We start from the raw sequence: 27,147 nt of genomic DNA, 5'->3' as shown, positions 1-27,147 counted from the left end.
GGGTCTCACCTTCCAAGCCCAAGGAGCTCAGCAGGTCTTTCCCCCCCGCCCCCCTTCGAAACAAGATAATTCCCTCATTAAGAAATGTTAATAGAGGGGCGCCTGGGTGGCTCAGTTGGTTAAGCGACTGCCTTTGGCTCAGGTCATGATCCTGGAGTCCCTGGATCGAGTCCCTGGATCGAGTCCCTGGATCGAGTCCCTGGATTGAGTCCCGCATCGGGCTCCCTGCTCGGCAGGGAGTCTGCTTCTCCCTCTGACCCTCCTGACCCTCCCCCCTCTCATGCTCTCTCTCTCTCAGTCTCTCTCTAATAAATAAATAAATAAATAAATAAATAAATAAATAAATAAATAAAAAAGAAATGTTAATAGAAAGTTCACCCTTTTATCTAGTTATCGACCTTCTAAAGAAAAAGAAATTGCAGTAAATTTGACTTTTCTGAATGAGGAATAGATATTTGTTGTATATGATAAATAAAGATTGGAAAGTGCCTTTTGCCACACTTTCTTTTCTAAAATGCACAGTAGCTAATATGTTCTGGAGCTAAGTGGGAAATTCTTTTTTTTTTTTTTAATTTTATTATGTTATGTTAATCACCATACATTATATCATTAGTTTTTGATTAAGAGGGAAATTCTTTTAACCAATAACTGTTTGGGGGGCAATAGGGAGTAGAGAACTAAATTCCAGTCTGGAACTGAAATGCAGAGGACTTTGTCACTTATCAGCTGTATAACCTTGGCTTTGGACCAACCACTTTTGGGCCAGTTTTATATAGATATAAATTTTAGAACTTCCTAAACACAAGATACCTTGTGTGTGCCATTTTTTGTGCATCTCTGCATCCCAGCTCTCCATGGCCAAGGTGAGACAGATTTTCCTCTGTTAAAGGGTTGGTTACCCCACTCTGACACCGTCCTTAAGATCAGGTGTCCTGCCCTTAAACTGCCAAACACTGCTTGCATGGAAAATTTTTCTCCTGTAAAATAACATAATGATCAGAGTTTAGATGCTGGGATGTGGTGGCGTGGGGGCGTGTGGCGTAACACCTGTGTATGTTTGTTTGTTTCTTTTTTGGAGGGGTTTGAAAGAGTCTCAAAACAATGCCTCCAACACTGAAACCAAAGCATGTCAACGCTGACACTTGTGAAACCCGAGACTCTTTAAGGTATAATGTATTGTGTACTAATGTATTGGCTTAATGGCTTTGCAAAATTCTTCATCAGTCAGAAAGGTGGTGGTTCATAATTTATTGTTCTCTAAAGGGCTTTTTGTAGGAAAGTAAAATAGAAGACATTTACCACCCTGAAGGTTTCCACTGAGTGCTCTTTTTTTTCTTGCTGGTTTTCCTGGTGAGTAAAGGAGGTAGCATTTCTTCCAAGGTTATTTCCCTCCTCCTTTGTGCTTCACAGACATTTTTGTTAATCCACTAATTTCATTAAGGGTAGGCTCCAATGTCACACTCTTTGGATTGTGACTTTTCCCAGAACCAAGTAAGAAGGTGAAAGAAAATCAATAAAGATCAGTTGCTAAATCAAGGTCATTCTGCTTGCTTTTTCCTTCTGTTCTCATTCCTCATTTATTATCTTCCTTTGGAAAACACCCCTTTTGAATCACTTTACTTGATCATTATCATAATCTTCTTTCTTAGTTTAAAGCGAAAACCCCAAAGCTTGTTTTTCTAGTGTATTCTTGCCTCTTTTTTCTTCCTTGTACTTTTATTTCCATAGTGGTTTTCTGTTTAAGTCCTCAGGGCATTTTGGGATGAGATTTGGAAGGAAAGCTCAATGCAGTATAGAGTTACCTTTCACCCGTCTCAGAGTAGGAAAAAAAACTCCAAAACTTGAAACAGCCTGGAACAAACCCAAGGGAGTCTGGGCTGGCGGGGGGGCCCCAAAGGCCATTTTGTCTTTTCTCATTCTCCTCTTTCTATTATCGCTGCCTTTCTGTCTTTTATTTCTCTTTGTTCGTGGCCCTCTGCTGTGCCCATGCTTCTGCCTGTCTCCCCTTTTTCGCAGAATTGTGGAGGTTAGATATGGAGCATGGACCATGGGAATCATGAAGACCAATCCTCTCATTTTTTTGGAAAAGGAAGCTAAGGCTTGGAGAAGTTAGTATTGAAGGAGGCAGTGCACTGTAGTGGAGGGATTTTCCCAAGGTTTGGGACTGCAAAGGGGTGGGCTCCCTCGCTGGCTCAGCCACTCACTCGCTGGGTGCTCTTGGGCAAGTCTTTAAGGGCATGGCTGGTGTATACCGCATAGGTAAACGGGCCCAATATTCCTTGTGCAGTTATGAGGGTTACGTGAGATGATGAATTTCCTGTTCCCACGTAGTGCCTAGGAAATGGCAGCTGTTACCACAAGCTAGTTAGAGGTAGTACCTAGATTAGGTCTGGTTACAGGTTTCTTACTCTAATGGACGATATTAACCGTCTAGGTTCTGAAACACCTGCCTTAATCCATCTGGTGCTCTGCTTTCCAAAATTGTCAGTCTTCATGGCTTTTGACTTTGAGGTTGGCTTTTCAGCTCATGACCTCATCTTACCCCTTGATACTAATACTGCATTTTAAATTTTACTAGGTCCCCCTGTGGACCCATGCATGGAACACGGATGAGCGTAGGGGATGGGTAGAAGCATTTGACTTTGTCCTTGGAGTAGATATAGGATCTGGGTCCATGGAGAAGGAAGAAGGGAGTTCCAAGAAGGATTTGCAAATGTGCTTGGGATATAGTGAATTGTCTCGCAGGCCAGGAAGAACACCGTTTCAAGAAGGCAGGATTGGCCCACTCTGGGAAGGGCTACAGAGATATGGAATTAGGAGAAATGAGGAAAAGTGAATGGATTTGGCTACCTAAAGATTCCTTCTCGAGCCTTGCAAGGGCTGCTTTGGTGGAGTGGAGAGGACACAAGCCAGGTTGTAAAGGGTTACGGATGGAGTGAGAGGTGGGGAAGTGTGGTCTGTTGGTGTAGACCAAGGATCTCCACCTGCTGGTCCACAGGTTCTTTAGCCTAGGTTGTTAGAGGCGAAGCGAGAAATACTAAGTTAATGTAGTCTGTTTTTCATAAGTTTAGTTTTACTTATTTTTAGTAGTCATCCCGTGATCTGAGATCATACTCTTACTTTTTCGGTTTCAAAATGCCTTTTCCATTATGAAATGATGATGGTTCTCAACCCTAGCTGCACATTAGAGCCACTTGGGGAGCTTATAGAAACAATGGAGTCCTGGCTACACCTCAGGTAACTGAATCAGAAGCCTGGGACAGTGATTCTGATGGGACATGGCGATCCTGGGGTGCAGCCAGGATTGTGACTGTCTGCTCGTGCATGGTAGGAATTCCATGCCAGGGCTTGTTGTTTTGTTTTAATGTTTAAATGCCCTCATTTGGCAAAATTAAAAACTGGAAACTCTTGGTTCATTTTGCCCAAACTTGTTTGTTGTGCTTCGTTTTCATTTTTACTTAATTTTTTGTTTTCCTGATTTGTAAAATTCAAACAGTCGGGACCCAAGTGCTGGTAACATTTCACACGACAAGGGAGGGTGTGTGATAGTTTTCTTTTTAAGGAGTTAACCTCCTCTAGTGCTTCTGCCTGGCATTCAGTGTATTCACATTGTCAGGAACAGTGCGGTTGTATGAAGGAAAACTCACTTGCGTTCTCCAGCACAGATTGTGTATCACTAAGGATGATTGAGAGATCCAGTTAGGTGCTCAGATTTGATGGATATCAAGCATGCAGGCCATCCTCCATTTGAGCCTTCTCTTGCCTCTTTGGTGGTGAAGAGGGTTCTTGTGGTTCAGCCGTGCCTTCTACTCTAGCTACACACAGGACGTCCTGTCCTTTCTGACCTTGAAGGTGAAACATCTTTTTACTTACAACTGCAGGTCTGAAATGTAGCACCACCTAAGCGAAACATGATCATTTCTGCTTTGTGGTGCTTCTAGTTATTTTAATGTTTAAAGGTCAGAGCAGGAAACATCTTAAATGCAAAGCGTTTAATTTCCATTAGAGTTAAAAGTTTCTAAGCCTGTGTTATAGCCAATAAAAATGATGATGTTTAAATCAGCTAGTGTTCTGTTTCTTACATGAATATTTTATATGAACTACACAGGAAGAAAAGTCTCTATGTTTACCAAACAACATTATGTCCAATGGCTATTGGAAACTTGTTCTCTTGGGTTATTATATGAGTAACTCCTGTTACATATATCCAAATGGTTAAAGGAATTACATGTATCGTTCTTGGGGCTTGTTTCGCAGACTAAGTATATTGGCTAAATCCTGCTAATATAGGTGTTCCCTGAATTACTAATACCTTTACAAACTTGCTATAAATAAGACCGTGTGGGCTGGATGATTCTTGGAAAAGTGGCTGCGTTCTACACGGGGGCAAGAAGTGGCGGTTCTGGGTACTGCCTTACTCTAGTATTAGTACTGAAGTACATAGTGTCGTATAGTAATGAGTGTCTTTACAGAGGTTTGGTGGCAAATAAACCAGTTTTATTTTGTTTACCCCAGAGTTTCCCCAATTTATTTGAACATGGAATCCTTTTATCAAGAATGCCTATTCACATTCCACCGAGTGAGGGATCTATGGAACATGACTTTTGTTGGACGTGGATTTAGAATGTTTAATTCTAGGAGAAGATGTTTTGCCTTAACAATGCTCGTTTAGGATTGTTATACGATCACTTAGCAAAATATTCAAATACAACTTGACCCTTGAACAATGAGGGGGGGTGGCGGGCAGGGGTTAGGGATACTGATCCCTGTGCATTTAAAAATCCACATACAACTTCTGAGTCCCCCAAAACTTAACTACTCATAACCTACTGTTGACCGGGAGCCTTACCAATGACACAAATCGGTGATTAGCATATATTTTGCATGTTATTATATATTGTATTCTTAAAATAAAATAAGCTAGAGAAAAGAAAATGTTAAGAAAATCACAAGGAAGAGAAAATACTTTTAGAGTACCGTACTGTAAAAAATTCGTGTCGAAGTGAACCTGCGCAGTTCAAACCCCTGTTGCTCAAGGGTCAACTGTATCTAAACTTCTTATGACTTTGGTCTTTTTATATTACAGTTCAACCTTAGTAATTAATTATCTTTACTTATTTACTGGATAAAGATATTTTATCTTTATTAACACTGTTTCAGGCACCAGGGAAGCAATGTAAAGAACAATTGTAATGAACAATTTAACGTCTTAAGAGGTCTGCATAAACTGGTGTGGGCTTCATGCCACACTGACGTCCAGAAGCTGCTTTCAGCTTTGCAGAGAGCTGTCTTTTTGGAGAGGGTGAGAGAGTACCTCTACTTGAGGTGTTTCACATCTACAAAAAGAAAATCAGAACAGGGTCTGACAAAGGATTGATGTGTGATGACATGTAAGACTTTCAGTCTCCAAGATTTGGATGTTTACGGTTACAGAATATTTGAAACTCCCTGGAAATCCTAAACTAGCCTCTGACAAAGCATTTATGTTGTTATAATTTCTTAATTCAGTAAATCTACACACTAGTATTTTTATTAACTGCCACGCTCAATTAATACACAAGTCTGGAAGCCTCTTAACATTGTAATTGGTCATTTTGAAGATCATCATTATAAATGAGTTTCTGCAACATCCTAAGTGCCTTCAGAATCACACAAAAATTAAGCGTAGTGCAGTATGGTTTAGCATGAAGTATGTTCTATGGTATGGTAATTTATGAAATGAATAACCCATGGATGACTAGATAGTCTTGTAAGAGAACTTTTAAAAAATTGTGATAACACAAAATTTACCTTCTTAACCATTTTCTAGGTGTACAGTTCAGTAGTGTTAAATATATTCACACTGTTGTGAAACAGATCTCCAGAACTTTTTCGTCTTGCAAATCTGAAACTCAGTACCCATCAAACAACAGCTGCTCATTTCCCCTTCCTGCCAGCCCCTGGTAAGCATTATTCTACTTTCTGTCTCTATGAATTTGACGACTTTAGCTACCTCACATAAGTGGACACTTGCAACACTTGTCTTTTTGTGACTGGCTTATTTCACTTAGCATATGTCCTCAAGGTTCACCCATGGTGTAGCATGTGTCAGGATTTTCTTCCTTTTAAAGGCTGAATAATATTCCATTGTATGTATATAACACATTTTCTTTATCCATTCATCAGTCAGTGGACATTTGGGTTACTTCTAACTCTTGGCTATTGTGAATATTGTAAAGAACTTTTAAAAAATGATGTATAGCTTCTATCAAGTTCACTTAACAGCCCTCCATTGATGGATTTATAGGTGACTTATGGTTTCCCCTGCCGTAAACATCTGATGAATGTCTTTCACATAAATCATTGATTACATCTCTGGTTATTTGCTTAGAATAAATTCCTGGAAGGGAGTTACTGGATCAAAAGGGGTGCACATTTTTATGGCGTTTAGTACATGCTATCAAATTATCTTCCATAAGTGTATGAAAGTGTAGGAGGGAACTGATTTCTCCACACCCTCGCCAATGTTGGGTATTGTCATTAAGAAGCAAAACAACAGAAGACCTTTGCCAACTTGATAGTTGAAAATGGTATCATATTCATATGGTTGTTCTAATGTGCATTTCTTTGATTAGCAGCAGAGAGATTGAACTGTGTTTTTTCATATGTTGATTAGTTACTGTGTGTGTAAGACTCTGTTCACATTCTTCACCCATTTTTCTATTAAGCTACTGTATATTTTTTCCTATTGATTTGAAGACCTCTTTATAGAGCATAATATTAAATTTTTATCATATGTTGCTGTTATTTTCCCCCAATTTATCATTTTCCTTTTAATTTTTATGGTGTTTTTCGACATCTGACATTTAATATAGCCAGATAATGAATCTTTTCCTTTATCGTTTCTTTCCTTGGTGCATTATTGATAAGACTGGTGAAATATCAGGCAAAGCAAATCTACTTTTCCCTGCTTCCTGCTTCAGAAAGACAAAGTTGTAGCCATGTTAGGTTAGCGTAGAGCATTATACGTTTCATAGTCAATCATTTATTCATTTGGAAATACTTACTGAGTGCCCATGATGTTCTAGGCACCTGTGTTAGATGCTGTATTGCACAATATACATCTAGGGTGCATAATATGGTGCCCATACATTATGGATTTTCAGACAGGTCCAATTTCAAATACATACTCCACCGCATTGTCAGTCTTGGATGTCAGATTACCTGTCCTGAATTTGGCTTCTGAATGTATGGATGTATTATCCTTGGGTAACATGCTCATTTGGGATCCTTCTTTGCCTGCCTACATCTGAACCCAGAAGGCAAGTACATCATCCAGGCTGCAGCTGAAAGGGGACCAAGGTCCTGCCGCAGGGGAAGGTGTGAATGCAAGGCAAGCATTGCTCCTTCTTGTTCTAAGAGGGAGCAGCCTTTGTTTGGGGACCCAGTGGGACAGCCAAGTCCCTGTGGTCGTTCCCTGGCCCACACTGCTCGTGCTGGCGCATTCATTTCCTTTTTAAGCTACACAGAAGTCAGAGCCTGAGATGGGACCCTCATATCCATGGACATCTTTCTTTACATTGTTGCCAGGGGAGAGGGCCAAAGTGAAGGAGCTGTAAACGCTGATGATTCCCAACCGTGTAAAAGACCCTCTTCAAGCAGCGGCCAGCCCCAGACCCCACAGGGTAAGGACCCATGCTGTGATAGGGTGACCACCCTGAATTAGGTGCCCTGAAAACCCTCCATGGGAGGTATCACTGCTTTTCAGGCTGCAGGACTTCTGATGATAACACTGGTGGATAATCATTAGGCAGTATTATGCCTTCATTGCACTTGGTTTCAGCCCTTGTGCAGGGCCAGGAAATGAATTTTTAAAAAATCACATCTGTTGGGGCACCTGGGTAGCTCAGTCTGTTGAGCGTCTGCCTTTGGCTCAGGTCATGATCCCGGGGTCCTGGGATGGAGCCTCGCGTCGGGCTCCCTGCTCTGCGGGGAGCCTGCTTCTCCCTCTCCCACTCCCCGCGTGCTTGTGTTCCCTCTCTCGCTGTCTCTCTCTCTGTCAAATAAATAAAATAAAATCTTTAAAAAAATAAAAATAAAAATCATACTGTTGTACCGCAGTTGTTTAGCTGCCCATTCCTGAAGTGCTTTCCTTTGGGATTCTATAAATTTTGTAGGTTTTCCCCCTAGTAAATCCTTACAATTCAAAACAAATAATGGGTGGTTATTTATTAATAGTGACTTTATGGAGAAGGAAGTTGAGGCAGACTGACTGTTAGCAGCCCATGCATATGGCTGGTAAGTCTCAGGGGGATTTTTAGCATATTTTGGTTTTATCTCCAGCTGGATCCCAGCTGTATTATGAGACAATATAAATTCAGGACCTTTTATTCAGAAAGCTCATTCATCTGATCATCCTAGACACACTTGTGATTCTATCAGGTGACGTTAGAGGGGTCACAGACTCAGAGCCAGAACAGTCTATAACTGTTCTCCGAGAGAACTTTCCGCATTCTGGTGGAAATGTCCCGTGTCTGCTCTGTCCAGTGCCATAGCCACCAGCCCCCTGTGGCTCCCGAACACTTGAAATGTGGCCGGTGTGACTGAGCAACGGAAGTTTACATTTGGGTTAATTTTGGCTAACTTGAATAGCCACATGTGGCTAGGGGTCTGTGTATTGGACAGCACAGATTTGTGAAGGACTGCATTCATTTTTTTTATTGTAGTTCACTGCAAGGAGCACATTTTATATTGTACTACAGCACAGATGTGCCCCACATCAGAACAAACTGCCCGCCCCACATCAGAACTTCACCAAACAGTATTCAGCCTGACTACAAGCAGTGCACGCTGGTAATTTCTATTTCGCTCTGTTCTGTTTCATTTTTTTAAAAGGCTGGTGGTGACTTGATAAATTGATTTTGTGACTCGCGGGTGGGTTATGAGCCCCAGGTTTAAGAACATTGCTACAGTTTTTTAATATGCAAATAAAGTTTAAAATGTGAAGAAAAAAAAAACAACAACAACACTGCCATCCTTACGTTATCTGCCCCCCACCTCCAGCCGTTCCTTCTACCTTTTTTCTCCTGTCTCTGCATCTGCCCTCCTTGCAGGGTCTTTGCATTGTCTCTTCCCTCTGCCTGGTATGCTTTTCCCTATGTCATCCCATGACTACATTTCTCACATCCACGGATTTCTGCTCTAATGTTCACTAAAGGTTTCCTCCGGTAACCATCTACTGGGGTGCTCAGGGAGGCTCCCCATCCCCCTTATTCTGGCTTGCTTTTTTCTGTAGCAATGTTCATCACCTGATACCGATAATCATTTGTTTATTGTCTGCCTCCCCAGCTAGAATATCAGCCCCATGAAGACAGGGACTGTTTTGTTGGCTGGTATGTCTCAGTATCCAAAATAAGCTTTTAATAAATATTTGTTGAATAATTGAACAGACATGGCCCCATGACCTTACTGAGATTTTTTTGTTATGGCTTTATATGCCGAGAGGCGTGTGGGAGCTTTCATTCATTCCTTTGGAGATACTGAGTTCATCCCAGTGTCCTGGCTTGTGCTCTGGGCACGGGGGATAGATATGCTAGAGGAGAAGGTAGGCACATCTTTGTCCTTTTGAAAATTTTAATTGGCATCTGGGACTCTGCTGTGTATGGGTCCAGGAATGTGGTGCTGGAGGTTGTCTGAATATGCACCAGACAATTAGAGGAGTCAGGTGGAGATTTTGCATTTCCCAAAAGTAAAAGTGGCCCTTAGTAGAGCCGCTGAGTGGTGGGGCCAGCACCGCAGGGAGGTCTAGGAAAATATTAGCAGACAGAATTTGATAGGGAGAACTGGAGTACTGGTGAGGTGCCCCATCTTAGCTGCTGTTATAGACTCTAGCAGAGTCTAAGACTAGACTTCAGGACTCATCTTCCATTCCAGAAGCTCCCCATGCATCTCTTTATGGTTTGCTTCTACATTTTCCTCTCAGCATAGAAATAAAAATGGCCCACCTAAAAAAAAATGATTGTTGCTTCAGTGCTGAGTGGCAAGCTTTATGAGAACCGAGTAATGGGCTTGGTAGATAGCTATCTAATTATAATCATACCCTGAAATTTTTATTAGCCAGTCTTCATACCTAATGGTTTCTGCTTGCACTACGGATACGTTGGTGGTTCTTGAATCCATTTTGAAGGCACAAAGTGTTTCTATTCTTGGTGTATTTTCCCTCATCTTTCCTTAGAGTCAGATTTATTATTCCTTAGACTTCTCCCCTGTCCTTCATTAGAGAGTCATCAGGATGGTGCTATTTTTTTCTCCTTTGTTGAGTGTACACAGTAAATATAATTTGTTGAATGGCTTTCTTTTTTCCAACAGGAAGTCTTCAAAGAGAGCCTATTAAAGTATTAAGCCTCCATGTAATAAACAGTGGAGCTGGGCCAACACATCCAAAACATCTGAGCAATCTCTTTATATTGTACACTCGAGCTTTCAGATGCATCAGTTTTACAGTACATCATCTGACACTCTTTGTGATAAATATTCCCCAGTGATTAAATCATCATTTTATGTTCTTATGCACAAGAAAGAGCATCCACAAAGCTACTCCCTAGTCATCGAGCTCACATGTTAAGAGTCCCGGTTTGTAGATCAGAAACCTTTTATTAATTTTGACTGAGCTGTTCTAAAGAGGTCATGTGGATTTTCATAAAACAGATTTATGTAAGAAGTACCTTTTTTTTTCTTCTTCTTCTTTCCTTCTTAGGGAGGGACAGAGAGAGTGGGGATTGAACCACCTGGTGGGGAAAACCAGGAAATGGACCCTGAAGTAAATGAGAAGCTGTGCCTTGATGGTCATGGTTAATAAATATTTACCGTGAAGTCCTGAGCTGCAACTCTGCAGTTTTGTTAGCATAAACGTTTCATTACCACAGAATACTTGATGAGCTCGTGGAGCAGGCGACTTGTGCAGCGTCTAGAGCATGAGACTGCACTTGGGCTCACTCTCTTGCTCGCTTGTCCTTAGGGATGGGCGTCTGCAGGCGTCACTTTTTTTTTTTTTTTTTTTTAACTGAATTAATGCAGTGGTCCTGGCTGGGATTTTGCCTGTTCTCCATGGATGGAGCCCTTGGGAGGGTGCCAAGGGACCCTCTAGGCCTGATTTACAGCTTCAAATGAAGCTAAAGCTGATAGTTTATGTTTTAAATAATGCATAGTTAGCTCTGCAAACAAATGAGCCAGATCCTTCCTCCTGCCAGAGTCCCTCTGGAGGAGGGTGGAGGTGCTTGGGGGAAGCGCATGAACTCCCTCCAGTGGCATGTGGGCCCCCGAAAGCCCCTCTTTCCAGGCAGGGGACTACACCAGTAGAAGTTTGGACTGACTAGGAGGAAAGGGAAGGCACAGGGAGTGTGTGGGGAGTGGCCAGAGGGGCTGCAAGAGCATACCATGGGGGTGGGGGTGGGGAGCCCACTAGCAAGGAGAGCCCAGCTGGTGGGGAGATGCCGGCCTGCTACAGGGGCTCTTAGACTTCTAGAATTATGTCATTTCTTGCCGCTCCAAGTGTGGGCTGTGGGCTGGTAACAGTAGCATCCCCTGGGAGCTTGTTTGAAATGCAGAAGCCTAGGCCCTAACTCAGGCTTCTGGATTCTGGATCTTCACTTTAACAAGAAGTCCAGGTGGTTCGTCTGCACATCAGAGTTTGAGAAGTGCTGACTAAGCACTTGCATTTTAATACTTTTACAGACCCTTGATCAAGCATTAAATATTTGTGACTCACAAAGCAGATGAGTAAGTCACTCCAACCGTGCTGGTTTGCAGCCCACCCCCCATGTTTTAGGGAAGAAAGGACGGAATAACAACAAAAGTGTGAGGTTGGCCAGGAATGGAGTTAGTGGGAATTTTAATGCAGTTTTGGCCATGACACACCATTGCCGGTATGAACTCAGAGCGGTGCTTTTCAGACTAGAACAGGCATCAGAATTACCGGAGGGCTTGTTAAAATGCCGATTGTTGGACCCCACCCCAGCGTTTCCGATTCAGTAGATTTTGGGATAGGGGCTGAGAATTTTTGTTTCTAGCAAGTTCCCAGGTCATGCTGCTGCTGGTCTGGGGACCTCACTTTGACATGTGTAATTCTGATCATGGCAACTGAATGGTGCTTGTTTGTGTGATTGCTGCCCCACGAAGTCTGTGTTCTGGAGCCAAGCTTGGCCTCCTCTCCTGCTGGGTCTCTCACCATCCCTCTTTACTACTGATTCTCAGAGTGTCATCCACGACCCATCCATCCCTGCAGATTCCCCGAGTCCACTCTCTCGACCTTCTGAATCAGAGTCCAATCGGAATCCCTCGGAGTGGGACACAGGATGGTTCGTGAGCATCCCAGGGCGACTCTTAGACGCACATACGAGAAACAGCCATCGCTTTGTGGGCTCCTTCCCAAATGCATTACATTCTTTGTTGCTAGGGTGTGTTTTGACCTTTTCTTGGCTCTTTGTTACTTGACTTGGGCCACCGCTGCACCAGGAATGCCCTTCCACATCTGCTCACTTGCTAGCATTCTCCTCTTCTTCCAGTCTTCCTCAGAAGCTCCGTCCTCCTGACCACCCCCCCAGCTGCATGTGATCCCTGGACTGTGCTTGTCTTTTAAAATAAGCTCTTTAAAATGAGATTCCAGTCCTTATATTTCAATCAATTTAAGATGCCTTTTCATGCCTCCCCAAACCCCCTCCTCTTCCTGAGTTGAATTTATAAGTATATGGCACAGGTGGCCTAGTGAGGTGTAGGTCAGTGGACATTGCCATAAAAAAACAAGAAAAGAATAAGAAAAGCTTGTGACTTCTCAGAGTTGTGAAGTGTTAAAAACTCATTGGTACGTGACACAAAACAGCACTGCCCCTAATGCTGTTAAGTACATGATTATGGCCCCTATTGATTGTAGGCTTTTGGATGGCTGAGACTGTCTTATACTCCTCATATTGGTCCCCCATGTACCTGGCTTGTAGTAAGTATTCAATAAATATTAGTTGAATGATGTAAATGAGATTTAATTATCTTTGGGTAAAGATAAAAAAAACCATCCCGTTTCTGCTTTGGTCATTTATTGCATGTGGAAATGCATACCCTGCTTTGGATGCTGATGAGAAGGGCAAATAGAAGAGATGCAGCCAGGAGAATGATGATCTTCATTCAGGCTTTAAATGCACACTGCTCCCTGGAGCCAGCACTGTTTCTGCAGTATCCTGGATGTGCGTGGGACTCAGAATGGGGAGTGGGGGGGCGATGGGGTTGTGCGAAGGGCTGCCCTCCCGGACTCTCTGTTCGAAGGGCATGGGGAAATCCTAAACTCCTCTTGCCCAGAGACCATGGGTCTCCAATATCTCTGTATCCCAGGCACTTAGAATAGAAAGCAGGCTGGGAGTCAGTGCTTTTTGAATGAATGAATGAATGAATGAATGAAATTGTGACTTTGAGTCCCCATCCAGGTATCAAATCTTGACCTCTTTATGTCTCATTTGCTTCATTTTTAGGGTAGGGGTCTTATGATGTACTCTAACTTATCTCAAGGAATTTTTGAGAACCTAAGATGATTTAATTAATCTGAGAGCACTATTTAAAGTGTTACATATGTGTTATTACTTAGATCATATGAGAACTTTTTCTGTGTTTCTTACAGACAGCTCTTCTTCTTGGTTCTGAAGGCCTATTTTAAAACTTTGTCAATTAGGGGACTCTTGGTTCTCTTGGTTGGCTTATTCTCTGCTGATTTTCTCTGTACGTACAGCACACGAAGTGCAGGTTTTGAAAGTGTTTGTGTGTCACTGTGGTGTATCGAGGGATCTTCCTGCTAATACTTGTTTCTCTGCTAGCTATATTTCATACTTTGTACTGTGGCTTTCTTCAAAGAAACTCCAGGCTTATAAGAATGATTTGTTGTGGCATTTCCTTTTGAGACATAAACTTTGGGGGCGCCTGGGTGGCTCAGTCGTTAAGCGTCTGCCTTCGGCTCAGGTTACGATCCCAGGGTCCTGGGATCCAGCCCCACATCGGGCTCCCTGCTCCACAGGAAGCCAGCTTCTCCCTCTCCCACTCCCCCTGCTTGTGTTCCCTCTCTCGCTATGTCTCTCTCTGTCAAATAAATAAATAAAATCTTAAAAAAAAAAAGAGAGACATATACTTTGAAATGAGATAAGTACATAGTAGAGACATCTGGGTGCAGTAGTAAGAGTGGGAGGAAGTCGGCATTTGGACTTGGATCACCTTCGTTCAAGTCCTGACTCTGCCCTTCATTTGCAATATGTGTGATCTTGGGCATTTTTTTTCTTTTGTAATATTTTATTATGGAGAATTTAAAAAATACACAAAATATGCAAAATAGTATAATGAACCCCCCATTTACCCATCACTCAGCTTCAATGACTATTAACTGATGACCAGTTTGTTTCAACGGTAATGACATCTACTGTTCCCCCAATATAATTTTTAATAAGATGCAAGATGTCATATTCTTTCATTCATAGTTTTTTCAAGGTTCATTTATTTATTTTTAGAGAGAGAGAGTGAGAGAGTGCATGCGTGAGCAGGGACAGAGGCAGCAGGAGAGGGAGGGGAAGAGAACCTCGAGCAGACTCCCTGCTGAACATGGAGCCCAACTATGCAGGGTTTGATCTCATGATTCTGAGCTCACGACCTGAGCCAAAATCAAGAGTCAGACACTCAACCAGCTTGAGCCACCCAGGCGCCCCTCATTTGTAGATATTTCAATACGAATCTCTGAAAAGATAAGGACTATTTATTTATTTATTTATTTAAGTAGGCTCCATGCCCATCGTGGAGCCCAGTGCTGGGCTTGAACTCATGATCCTGAGATGGAAACCTCAGCTGAAATCAAGGGTCAGACACTTAACCGACTGAGCCACCCAGGCGCCCTTTATTTTTTAATTTTTAAATTTTTTATTTTTTTCTTTTTCAAAGATTTTTATTAAAGGTCTTTACAGAGCAAATCCAGACTCCAGATCCAGCTGCCAAGGAGACCCTGTTATACTGTGGGTACTGGCTATGGTATGGCAGGGGCCCTGGGTTACCACCCTTCTGTTCCAAGATGGCGGTGGTGGGCAGTATCTCATCCTCGGGTTCCATAATTGTCATGTGATCAGGCCGGGGCTTCTCAGGGCCAGTCTTAGCACTTGGGTCCCAGGAAAGCACGATCTTCACTTTGATGCCCAGCATACCCTGTCTGAGCCGCACACGGTACACAGTAGTGTCAACACAGTAGGTCACAGGGTCCCCACTGTGAATCAGTAAGTCATCCACAAACTTCATGAATGTAGCCCTCTGTCCTTGGAGTTTCCTGGACACCATGACCTCAGAGCTTTGGCCCCACTCTCCATGCTGAACTGCAGGCCCCCCACACGGCAAGGCCTCCTAGGAGGTTTTTTTTTTTTTTAATTTTTTTTTTAATGTTTTATTTATTTATTCATGAGAGTCAGAGAGAGAGAGAGAGGCAGAGGGAGAAGCAGGCTCCCCGCCCAGCAGGGAGCCCGATGCGGGACTCGATCCCAGGACCCTGGGATCATGACCTGAGCCGAAGGCAGATGCTCAACCATCTGAGCCACCCAGGTGCCCCAAGGCCTCCTAGGAGTTTTAACACAGAGACTCAGCCTGGACCATAGCGCACAGACCTCTTGTGGCCTCCTTTTCAGCATGGAGCTCTGCGGTGCCCCCAGGGAAGCCAAACCTCTTCTGAACCACAGCAGTTGATTCCCAGATACACCAGTCCTTCTCACCAAGAACATTCTGTGTCCTGGCGGCCAAGATAATGATTTCTGTCTTGGTTGGTGTAACTTGGACCTCAACTCTGGAGTAACAATCGTCAGCCAGCTCCTGAGTGAGAAAATCATTCTGTTCAGCTCTGAAGATGGCATTAGCGATAGACTTCCTCTTCTCGGAAATTTGCACCGTCGTCTTGCCGCCAAAAGGAAAGCAGATAAAGACGTTTTAAAGACACAGCTAAACTATCATGATCACATCTGAACAAATTAATAATTCTTAATATCAATAGAATCCACTGTTATAAATTTTCTATTTTCTTTTATAGTTTATTTGAAATAGGATCCAGTAAGCCCCACATCTGCTATTTGTAAAAATGTCTTTTAAGGATCTTTTAATCTATAGGTTCTCCCTTATCTCTCTCTCTCTCTTTCTCTTTATCATATAAAAGTGCAAGGAAAAAAAAAAAAACAGGTTGTTTGCTTCTGGAATTTGTCTGTTTGGATTTTGCTGATTATATCTTTGTGGCATATTTTCTGTAAATTAGAGGCATGACCAGATTTAGGTTAGGGTTTTGGTTTTGGATCTTGGGCATGTTATTTGCTCTTTCTGACCTCTGTGAAATGGGGTGCATACTACCCATCTCATAGCTGTTGTGAAATTATAAAAGAGAATATCCAGGGTAAGACCATGTCCACACCTCAGAAAGAGTAGTTGTCATTATGATTGGATTATACTTTTTGTTAGCATTTAGGGGGCTGGGCCCTAGGGAAGCTATTCTCCTCCCACACTATTCAGACTTAATATTATAGCAGGTGTTGTGTCAGGAGGCTGAGCATCAGATCGAGTAGGGGTCCTGCTCTACTATATTAGGCTTGAATATGAGTTAAAGTACTTAAACTCTCTGAGCTTTCCTCGTTTCCTCAAATGCAGCTAATAACATATATCCTCAGAATTCTGAGAGTAGAGATGATGTATGTAAAGAACCTTGAATGTGGTGCTCATCATGGGGTTGATGATCTTTGTTATTGATCCTTTTGATACCTGAATTCTCATGTGGGACTTGGGGGCACTTCAGTTGTGAAGGGATTCTGGGTATGACTGGGGGGTGTAACTAAATCTCTTCTTCTCCTCTTTTAAACATATTTGGGGATAAAATAACCTACAATATAACCAAAAGAAAGAAATAAAAGTAAACCCTTTGGGTGCTGAGTACAGTTACATTTATTGGTGTACAGATGCTGGAATGTGAATGGAAACATCTACTTACTTCTATTATGACCAGGAGAAAGGCTGGGATTCTGTTTTACGCTGTATCAAATATGATAGGGGCACAGAAACAGGGCAAACACCACCTTCGCCAAAAGATCAAGGGTGACAGCACCAGGAAGGGGATGTATCAACTCTTTTGTGATGTGCCCCGTGTTGTGATGCACTGAAAAGGGCAAAACATCCTCTCTGGGGGTTTCTTATTCAAAATGCCCAATCTCGCTTTATCATGAGAAAACATCAGACACACCCAAATCAAGGGACATTCTGCAAAAGACCTGACCAGCTCTCTTGGCAGATGTCAAGGCTGTGAAAGACAAAGACAGAGGAACTGTCACAGGTTGGCAGAGGCTAACAAGACTTGAGAATTAAATGCAGCGTGGGATCCAGGATTGGATCCTGCATGAGAAAAAGAACTTTAGAGGCAAAGCTAGCAGCATTCAAATAACGTCTGTCAAGTCGTTAATAGTAATTTATCAGAGTTATTTTCCTGGTTTGGGCAGTTGTATCATGGCCATGTGAGATATTAACACTGGAGGAAGCTGGCTGAAGGGTACTGAACTCTCTGTACTGTTTTTGTGATGTTCTGTAAGTCTAAAATTCTTTCAAAAGTTAAAAACACGATACTGGGATGCATGGCAGCTTTTGTGAAGTTTACTGTTTTATAGGAAGTGGAGGATGCTTCTTTTCTGCACATTAACTTAGGAACTAGAAACACCAATCTACTCTTGAGCTAAAGCAGTCAAGATCTCTCTGGACTGGTGAAGTTCCTCACTGTAAATTGAGAGGGAGTTGTGTTAACTCTTTGAGGTTCCCCAAGACCATCCAAGTACACAGGTGTTTGGGCCCCCCGGGTTGACGGTGTGTTGGTGGTCATCTTTCATTGGGTTGATCTGGCAGATCTGACTGGCTAATAATGATAGTTACCTCCTTCGATTGGATGTCTGTTATATGCTCGAAACTTGAGTGCTAAGTGCTTATCATCAATCCTTAAAACATCCTTGAAAGGCAGGTGATAGCTCCCCCATTTTATGATACATCTCAGAGAGACTCATTTGCCCAAGATCACTCAGCTGGAGTGGAAATCTAACTCCAAAGCTCAGACTCTGACAGCTGAACCATTCTGCTCTCCCTCACAGGGGCCCTTCTGGCCAGTCCAAGAATGCCTGCGTGCCCCTGCTGGGCCTCCAGACCTGCCCCCGCCCCTTACCATGTTTGCTTGCACTGCATAGAAAAGAGGATTTAGGGGTACTGCTATTTTCCTATCCTCTGTTATCTGTGTGTTGACTAGACTTTTATGTAGGCTCTTTGGGGGCTATTGATAGGCTTCTGTGGTCAGATATCTTTGGGGGAACTTAGGGATAAATAAATTAAATAGCTCTCCATCTTTCCCCAGGCAGCCGAATGCATTTGGAGAAAACCACACAACCGGGCTGACTAGTCCCACTGGTTTATTCCTAGTAACCTTAAATGGGCTGTCCAAGCTGCCTAGCAGTGCGGCCCTGTTGCCTTATCCGGACATGCATCCACTCTCTGAGATAACTGCTTCACACCTTCTCCCCACTCATAACATCCCCACATCTCCTAAAAAAAAAAACAAAACCCTATTCCAACAGAGAATTTCTGCAAGCCCCCACGGCTGCCATGACCAAGCTGCCCGAATCCTGCCTCCTCTCTTGGTAAGGATGGAGCACTCTTGACTCTTGTGCACGAGATTGAGGCCCTCCTACCAGCAGTTCTCCCTCCAGTCCCCTCTCTCCCGATGCAGACGGGCATGTGCTCTATCTTCCATGTTAGAGAAGCCCCACGTTGACCACACATCCCCCCTCAGCTGCTGCTCTGAACCTCATCCCCTCTCCAGCCAACCTCCTTGGAAGAGTCTTCTTTCAGACTGTCTCCAATTCCTTATGTCCCTTTCTTGCTCTTTTTTAAAAATTGAGGTGAAATTCACTTAACATAAAACTAACCATTTTAGTATGTTAACATGTACGATTCAGTAGCATTTAGTACATCCACGGTGTTGTACAGTTACCAGCTCCATCTAGTTCCAAAGCCTTCTTGTCATTCCCAAAGTGCCCCCCTCCCCTTGCTGGTTACGTGCTCCCCCTCTATCCTCCCCTCGCCCTAGCCTCTGGCAACCACCAATCTGTTTTCTGTCTATGGATTTACCTATTTTGTATATTTTATAAAATGGGCTCATACAATATGTTGACCTTCTTTCGCTTACATAATGTTTTCAAGGTTCATCCATGTTGTGACATGTGTCAGAATTTCTTTACCTTTTATTGCTTCGTAAGATCCCATTGTATATATATATGGCACATTTTGTTTATTCATTCATGGATGGACATTTGGGTTGTTTCTACCTTTTGGCTATTGTGAATAGTGCTGCTGTGAACATTCATGTACAAGTATTTTTCTGAGTATCTGTTTTCTGTACTTTGGGGCATATCCCTAGGAGTGGAATTGCTGGGTCATATGGTAGTTCTGTGTTTTAGTTTTTGAGTCACCGCTGAACTGTTTGGTGGCTTGGGCCAAGTAACCGGACCATTTTACATTATTGCCAGCAATGTACAAGCATTTCAGTTTCCTTACATCCATATCAATATTGTATATTTCCTGGTTTTCTTCCCATAGCCACCCTAGTAGATATGAAGTGGTATCTCATTATGTTTTTTTTTTCTCATTATGGTTTCAATTTGCATTTCCCTAATGGCTAATGACATTGAATATCTTTTCATGTGCTTGTTGGCCATTTTCTGTATCTTTGGAGAAAAGTCTATTCAAGTCCTTTGCCCATTTTTTCATTGGGTTGTTTGTTGTTGTTGTTGAGTTTCCCATTCTCTCTTGAATCCACTTTAATCAGGCTTTTGTCCTTATCATTCCACAAAGTTACTTTTATCAAGATCGCCAATGGCCTCCCATTTGGTCAAACCGAGTGGTCCATTCTCAGTCCTCATTTTATTTTCCTCACAGCAACATTTAAGGGAGGATCACTCCTTCCTTTCTGAGATGCTTTCTTCACTTGGCTTCCCAGATCCCATTCTTTCTTAGTTCTTCTCAGTGTTCTTTGCTGGTCCCTCCTCATCTTCATGACCTCTAAGCCTTAAACTTCCTCACAGCTCAGCTTTCACACCTCTTGTCTTTCTATCTCCACTTTCCTGGGTGACTCCATCCTTCCAGCTGTCCAGAAATCCTGGAGTTGTCCTTGACCTTTCTTTTACCTCCTCCACCTGGCTTTATCTCCATAATATATCTAGACCTTGATCATGTCTCACAGCCTTCACTGTATTTACCCTGTTCCAAACCACCATCATTTTTCAGCTGGAATTTTGAAGTACCCTACAAGTTTAGTTGTAAACAATGGGACTAAAGCAGTAAACAAAAAAACAAAATCCCTGCTTTCATGAAGTTGATATTTTAATAGGGGAAACCAAGCAATAAATAAGTGCTAAGGGAAAAAATAAAGCAGAGGAAGAGAGATCAGAAGAGGGAAGAGGACTAGATGCCACCATCTAGACTGCATGAAACATAGCAACCAGAGAGATCCTGTTAAATTGTGAGTCAGATCTCATGTTATAGCTCTGCTCTGAAGCCTCCAATTGCACCTTGTTTTACTCCAAGTTTGAACCAAAATCTCTATATGATTTAATTAGCCCTGGCTTCCTCTTCCATCTTGTCTATCACTCCCCACCTTGCTCACACCACTCCAGCCAATGCTGGCGTCTTTGCTGTGCCTCAAACCTGCTGAACACACACCTGCCTCAGGGCCTTTGCACATATTGCTTCCTCTGCCTGGAATGCTCTTCCTCCTGAAAGCCACATGGCTTTCTCCCTAACTTTGCCCAAATGTCCCTTCATCAGTGAAGTCTCTGTTGATCACCTTATATAAAATAATAACGTCCTCTTCCCTCTTCTGATCTCCCTCCCTCTGCTTTATTTTTTCCCTTAGCACTTATTTATTGCTTGGTTTCCCCTGTTAAAATATCAGCTTCATGAAAGCAGGGATTTTGTTTTTTTGTTTACTGCTTTAGTCCCATTGTTTACAACTATACCTGATACAAAAACACGGATACTTGAGGTTTTTCTACTTTGTAATATGAAATGTCCATTTGAAATCTCTAAGAAGAGGATATTTTTGCAGTATTCCCTCACCCCCCTTTTTTTTTAAACCCATAGGGCCTATTTTTCACAAAATATTTTTGGGAAGTGCTGGAACAGACTTTTATTTGTATTTTAATTGAAAGTCATATTTAGGGTGATGGGAGTGGTGAATGTTATATAACCTGAGTCTCTTACCCTTGACTAATAAAGCATTTCAGCATATAGGAAAATGTACATCCAAAAGGCCTGAATTTATCCTGAGGGTATGCTTGGATAACTCATTAGGTAAGATCTGGCCAGTTATTTCTTCTTTGATTTTGAAAAGTGGTTTTACATTTGAGTATTTCTGCACAGTTCCATGCTTATAAGCAAAGTGTGGTATAACTTGGAAGTAGTTTCTCCTAGAGCTGTTGCAACCACTTAGGCCTACTCTTTCTCTGCTTTTGTCTCAATTCCTCAGATGATCCCTGCTGTGCCCTTTGGGAGGTCAGCATCCTGTTGGGTTGCTTAGGTGGCCTCCGTCATGTTCTAGGACCAGACTTACTTTGACTCTGTCAGAAGCAGCTCTGGGAAGGCAGAGGCTCTTTGTGTTTTGTTTGCCATTGTAGACCCAAACACCTAGCACCATGCCACTCACGTAAGAGGTGGCCAATTAATATTTGTTGAATGAACCTTTGAAGTAGCACCAGGGAAATCTCCTTCACTTGACCCTGCCTCATGGTGACTTGAAATCAGGACTTCAGTGATGTCTTTGAAAATAGGTGTGAATATGTTCTGAATGGAAATCAAAGTACTTTTCCTCCTGTTTCCATGATCTCAGCTCACAATAACACGGGCATTCTTGGAAAGAGTCTTCAGTTATTCAAATAGTTTGTGGTTAAATAGATTTCAACAAAAAAGATCCCATTTGAGCATTTAATTTGAAAGCCACTATAATGTATAATAAAGCCACTATAATGTGTAATGTATAATAAAACCACATATAATGTATAACGTGTGATCGGCATTCTCAGAAGAAAGTTGCTCTGATGAAGTGTCCATGTCATCTTTTGATTTTGAAAAGACAGAAGGAATGAAGTCAGCCTGCAATGTAAATTGTGGCTTGATATTTTATTTCCTAGAAATGGCCAAAAGAAGAACAGTGTGATTTCTGGAAATTGGAAAAATAAAAGGTTACTTGGAAAAGCCCGAGATTTGTGTATTTCATCTTGCTTTCTTATGCATAGAATGATGTTCCTTTTCCTTTTAGCCTTTCCAGGGCTGCTCTGATTTGCATGGCAAGAGTTGCGCTGTATCTGGTTAATTAACCCCGCGTGTGAATGTCTGAGGATTAGTGTCTTGACTTGCTCTAATTAAGTTCAGAAGATTCAAAGGCCACCTGAATAGGGATCGGATGGACACTTGCTTTTGGAAGAGGCAGTAAAATTTCTTTAGGTGAGGAAGCAAATGGGGATGTAATTTAGACCCTGGCATCAGGGTTGTTTTTTGTTATTGTTGTTTGTTTGTTTGGGGTTGGGGGGAGTGTTTTCATAGACATCACCATAGTTATGGTGTCTCTGTAAATCACACATATATTTCAGAAAAGAAAATGAAGAAACTTGTGGATGCAGGTGAAGTGACCTAAATTTGTATAGTTCTGTAGCTTTTAAAAAACCATTTTGTTTCTACACATTTTATGGTTCTTTTAATTAGACTCACAGGACTGTGATGTTCAATGTCTAGTGGTCAAATATAATATTTATTGAGGTCATATGATGTGCTAGGTTTTGTCCAAAGAGTACAGTCTCATTTAATTCTTAAGTAACTTGGAAGTCTTGTAGTCTGGGTTCTCCAGAGAGACAAAACCAATAGGATGCATACATGTGTATGTATCTTCCTATACCTTACCTACACTTATACCTATCAATATCTAGAGATTTATGATAAGGAAATGGCTCATTTGCTTATGGTGGCTGAATAGTCCAGGATCTGCAGTTGGCAAGCTGGAGACCCAGGAGAGCTGATGGTTCAGGTCCCATCCGAGTCTGAGTGAAAAGGCAGAAGACGAGTGTCCCAGCCCGAATGCAGTCAGGCAGAGTGACTTCTTTCTTACTCAGCCTTTTATTTTATTCAAACCTTCAACAGAGAGAATGAAGCCCACCCACCGTGGGGAGGGCAATCTTCTTTATTCAGTCTAATGATTCAAGTGTTAATCTCATCCAGGAACACTGTCACAGACACACCCAGAATAATGTCGAGTCAAATATCTGGGCATCCTGTGGCCCAATCAAGTGACACATAAAATTAACTGTCGCAGGTAGGTACTGTTTTTATCCGTTGCAGAGACGAGGACACAGATGTAGAGAATGGTTGGGTAATTTGTCCAACGTTACAACTGGTCAGAGTGGAGGCAGAACACAAATGCAGGCAGTCTGGCTCCCCAAATGCTCACTCCTAATTGGTACAGCAAACTACCTTTCAGGGGAGGTGACTGAGATGGGGGAGGAAGGACGAGAGAGGAGGGAAGTGGAGTCCGGTGTCTAGCCTCAGTGTCCAGCCAACCAGGTAGAGGCAGAACTGGGATTTGAACCCAGGTCTCCTGACACCTGGCCCAGCTCCCTGGAGTCCTTCAGCTCCCACATGGGGCATCCTCTGCATCTTGGACATTTCACGTATGAAAGGAAAGAGGTTAACTTTCAGTTCTACACCTGAATTGTTGACTCAAGCACTCTGTGCAGTAGTTCTAGCTGTCCCACCTTGTCAGCATTATAACTTGTGTCCATTGTATTCCAGTACTAGAAGAGTCTCCAATGAGTTGGCCTACGTACATGAGTATAGTAATTGTTTTAATAACACTACCTTCCATTGCTAAAGCACTTCAGACTTTTTAGAGCACTCTTATATATGCACATTATTTAAAAAATGGATTAGCTTGACTTAAGTGGATTTACTCTGGGGTGATGGTCTTTCATGGATGTGAATGGAGAAAAGGCTTTTACCTCCTCTTAGCCAAGATTAAAAAAGAATAAATGAGTTAAGAGATGATGGAAGAGAAAAGGGCACGTATTGAAGCAGCATGATCACAGGGATGCAGTACTGAAGGAGATTGAAGGGAGGGCCCTGGACCAGGAGGTATGGGGTCATAGCAACTGTTGGCATTGAAGCCAGACCGTTCTGGGTTTTAATCGTGACTCTGCTACTTACCAAGGAGACACACTGCATCACCTCTCTGAACATTTCCTCCTTTGTAAAATGGGAATTATACTTTGTACCTCACAGGGTGGTTGCAAGGAGGAGAAGTGCTTGTCCATGCGTGCCATGTAGTAAGCCCCTGATAAAGAACTCCTACAAATCCCCCCACCTCCTACAGTAAGGCCTGCCTTGACTGGCCTTGAGCTGCTTGTTGTAAAGACCTTCACCTGCCTGCTCTTTCCCACCTAGCTCCCACACCTATAGTCACCAGATCTGACTGTATTACAGAGCATCTGTCCCCGACCTTCTGTGGATATGCCCAGACTGGATAAAGGGGCCTCTTTCCTGGTCCTGCTTTGCATCGTGGATTCCTTGTCTGAACCCAGCATGTCCACCTGGCCCCCTGCCACCTGCTTGCCCCTCTTTAGCCCCGTCCAGGCCACTGTCTCCTGCGCTGTCCCTGTCCCTGATTTTCCACTGTTGGTGTCCAACTGTACAGGTCTTTTTTCCTTTCTTGATTTTTTTTTTTTTTATGGACAGAGATTTGGTTCACATGGACCATTTTAGAAGGACTACACTATTTCAAGAGAGATAGTAGAATTTGGTTAGTTAAGTCAAATTCCTGGTCATTTCTGGAGGGAAGATCAGTTAAGCTGGTGGTTACCGATTCCACTGGCTTTACTAAGCCAACTGGCAACAGTCAAGCTGGCCACCAGTTTAGGCACAGACTTAAGGTCCCATTCCTGGGTTTTATCCCAGCTTCTTATCTCCTAATCCTTATTTTATCTGGATTCAGTTCCAGAAACTTCACTCAGAGACCCAGTTGTATGGGTCACCACTTTTAGTTGGAAGGCACTCATTACTTCGCTGTGGCTCCTGAAAGCACCATTTCTGGGGTGAGAAGCGTTCTTCTGTTGCCCTTTGCCTCTCTCAGCATCTTTGTGATCAGAGTGGAGGGATTTGAGGATCCCTTAAGATGTAACCTTGGGGCTCCTTGAAATGGTGATTCTTATTTTGCACAGACCTATCAGATCCATCAGATGCTGGTAACTGGTCATTTCTGAACATGTTATGGTCAGTTAGTGATTTAGAGCTAAAAAAAAAAAAAACAACAAAAATCTCCACACAGCCCTTTTCTCTGAACTGGCTGCATTTCTGACTCTTCCAGTTTCTCTCCCAACCATCTGAAATGGATTCTAATCCTGAGAAGGAAAATCTTCATGATTTAGTTTGTGGGCCTGGGTAATCCCAATCACCATGTGTCATTCATTTGTGAGATAATAAGTCCCAGAAAGAAGGTGGGAATTATTGAACAAGAGAGGGCCTAATAATAATCTCACAGTTGGGTGAAATAAACATTCCTTTGGAAATTTAAGTTTTGGTCTTTACCCCGAAGAGTTTGATTTCATTTGAATGTAGAATTCTCTTATATTATGGAGAATTTTTGCATGAAAATGAAAGATTAAGTTATATCCCACATTTCTTAGTTGGGCAATTCGTGGTTAGTCATGTCCAGTTTATCCCATCGGTGAGTAATAAGCCCCAGCTAGCCTCCCCTTTCTAGCTAGCATAGTTTGGACAAGTCTCCAACTCAATAGGTGGACTCAAGGAGAGAAGATTTAGCCAACTCTAAGCTTTTACACTTAACTGCTTAAAATATTTCTTCTGACATTTCAGAACTTCCTTCTGAATCACTATCCTTCTTTCTGAGTATAGTTGACCCTTGAACAACATGGGTTTGAGGGGCGCCTGTGTGGCTCAGTCGTTAAGCGTCTGCCTTCGGCTCAGGTCATGATCCTAGGGTCCTGGGATCAAGCCCCGCATCGGGCTCCCTGCTCAGCCAGGAGCCTGCTTCTCCCTCTCCCACTCCCCCTGCTTGTGTTTCCTCTCTAGCTTTCTTTCTCTCTGTGTCAAATAAATAAAAATCTTAAAAAAAAGAAAAAAACCCCAAAAAACCCCCATGGGTTTGAACTGGGCAGGTCTACTTACAGTAACATAGATTTTCTTTGATAAATACAGTACAGTGCTGTAAATGTATTTTCACTTCCTTACGATCTTTTTTGTTTTAGTATGCCTGTTCTGAGGGTTTTTTTTAAGATTTTATTTTTTTATTGGAGAGAAAGAGAGAGTGCACACAAGAGCAGGGGTGGAGATGGGGATAGAGCGGAGGGTCAAAAGAGAGGGAGAAGCAGACTCCCCACTGATCAGGGAGCCTGACGTGGGGCTGGATCCCAGAACCCTAGGATCATGACCTGAGCCGAAGGCAGACACTTAACCAACTGAGTCACCCAGGCATCCCTCTTCCTTACGATCTTCTTAATAACATTTTCTTTAGCTTACTTTATTGTAAGAATTCAGTATGTAATATATATAACATACAAAATACGTGTTAATTGACTATGTTATTGGTGAGGTTTCTGGCTCTCTTTAGTTAAATTTTTGGGAAGTCAAAAATTATACGCAGATTTTTGACTCTGTGGAGGTCAGCATCCCTAAAACCCCCATGTTGTTCAAGGGTTAACTATACATTCTTAACGGCTAAAATTAACAAGTCAGGAAACGACAGTTGTTGGCGGGTATGTAGAGAAAGGGGAACCCTCCTACACTGTTGGTGGAAATGCAAGCTGGTGCAGCCACTCTGGAAAACAGTATGGAGGTTCCTCAAAAATTTGAAAATAGAGCTACCATACGACCCAGCAATTGTACTACTGGGTATTTACCCCAAAGATACAAATGTAGGGATCCGAAGGGGTACGTGCACCCTGATGTTTATAGCAGCAATGTCCATAATAGCCAAACTATGGAAAGAGCCAAGATGGGTCCATCGACAGATGAATGGATAAAGAATATGTGGTATATATATATACA

The 27,147-nt window shown here is 42.5% G+C and overlaps 1 protein-coding gene and 1 pseudogene across 1 annotated transcript in view; one reads left to right on the top strand and one right to left on the bottom strand.

The window, feature by feature from the left end:
- The window catches only part of KIAA1549L (KIAA1549 like), a 263,915-nt gene that overhangs the window by 30,524 nt on the left and 206,244 nt on the right, over positions 1 to 27,147 (top strand). The gene's annotated exons all lie outside the window — the stretch shown is intronic.
- LOC102739904 (small ribosomal subunit protein uS3 pseudogene) lies at positions 15,005 to 15,386 on the bottom strand (annotated as a pseudogene).

The sequence above is a fragment of the Leptonychotes weddellii genome, chromosome 11, assembly GCF_054177405.1.
Source record: "Leptonychotes weddellii isolate Sample4059 chromosome 11, ASM5417740v2, whole genome shotgun sequence".
Lineage (NCBI taxonomy): Eukaryota > Metazoa > Chordata > Mammalia > Carnivora > Phocidae > Leptonychotes > Leptonychotes weddellii.
This window is presented reverse-complemented; position numbering and strand designations above follow the sequence as displayed.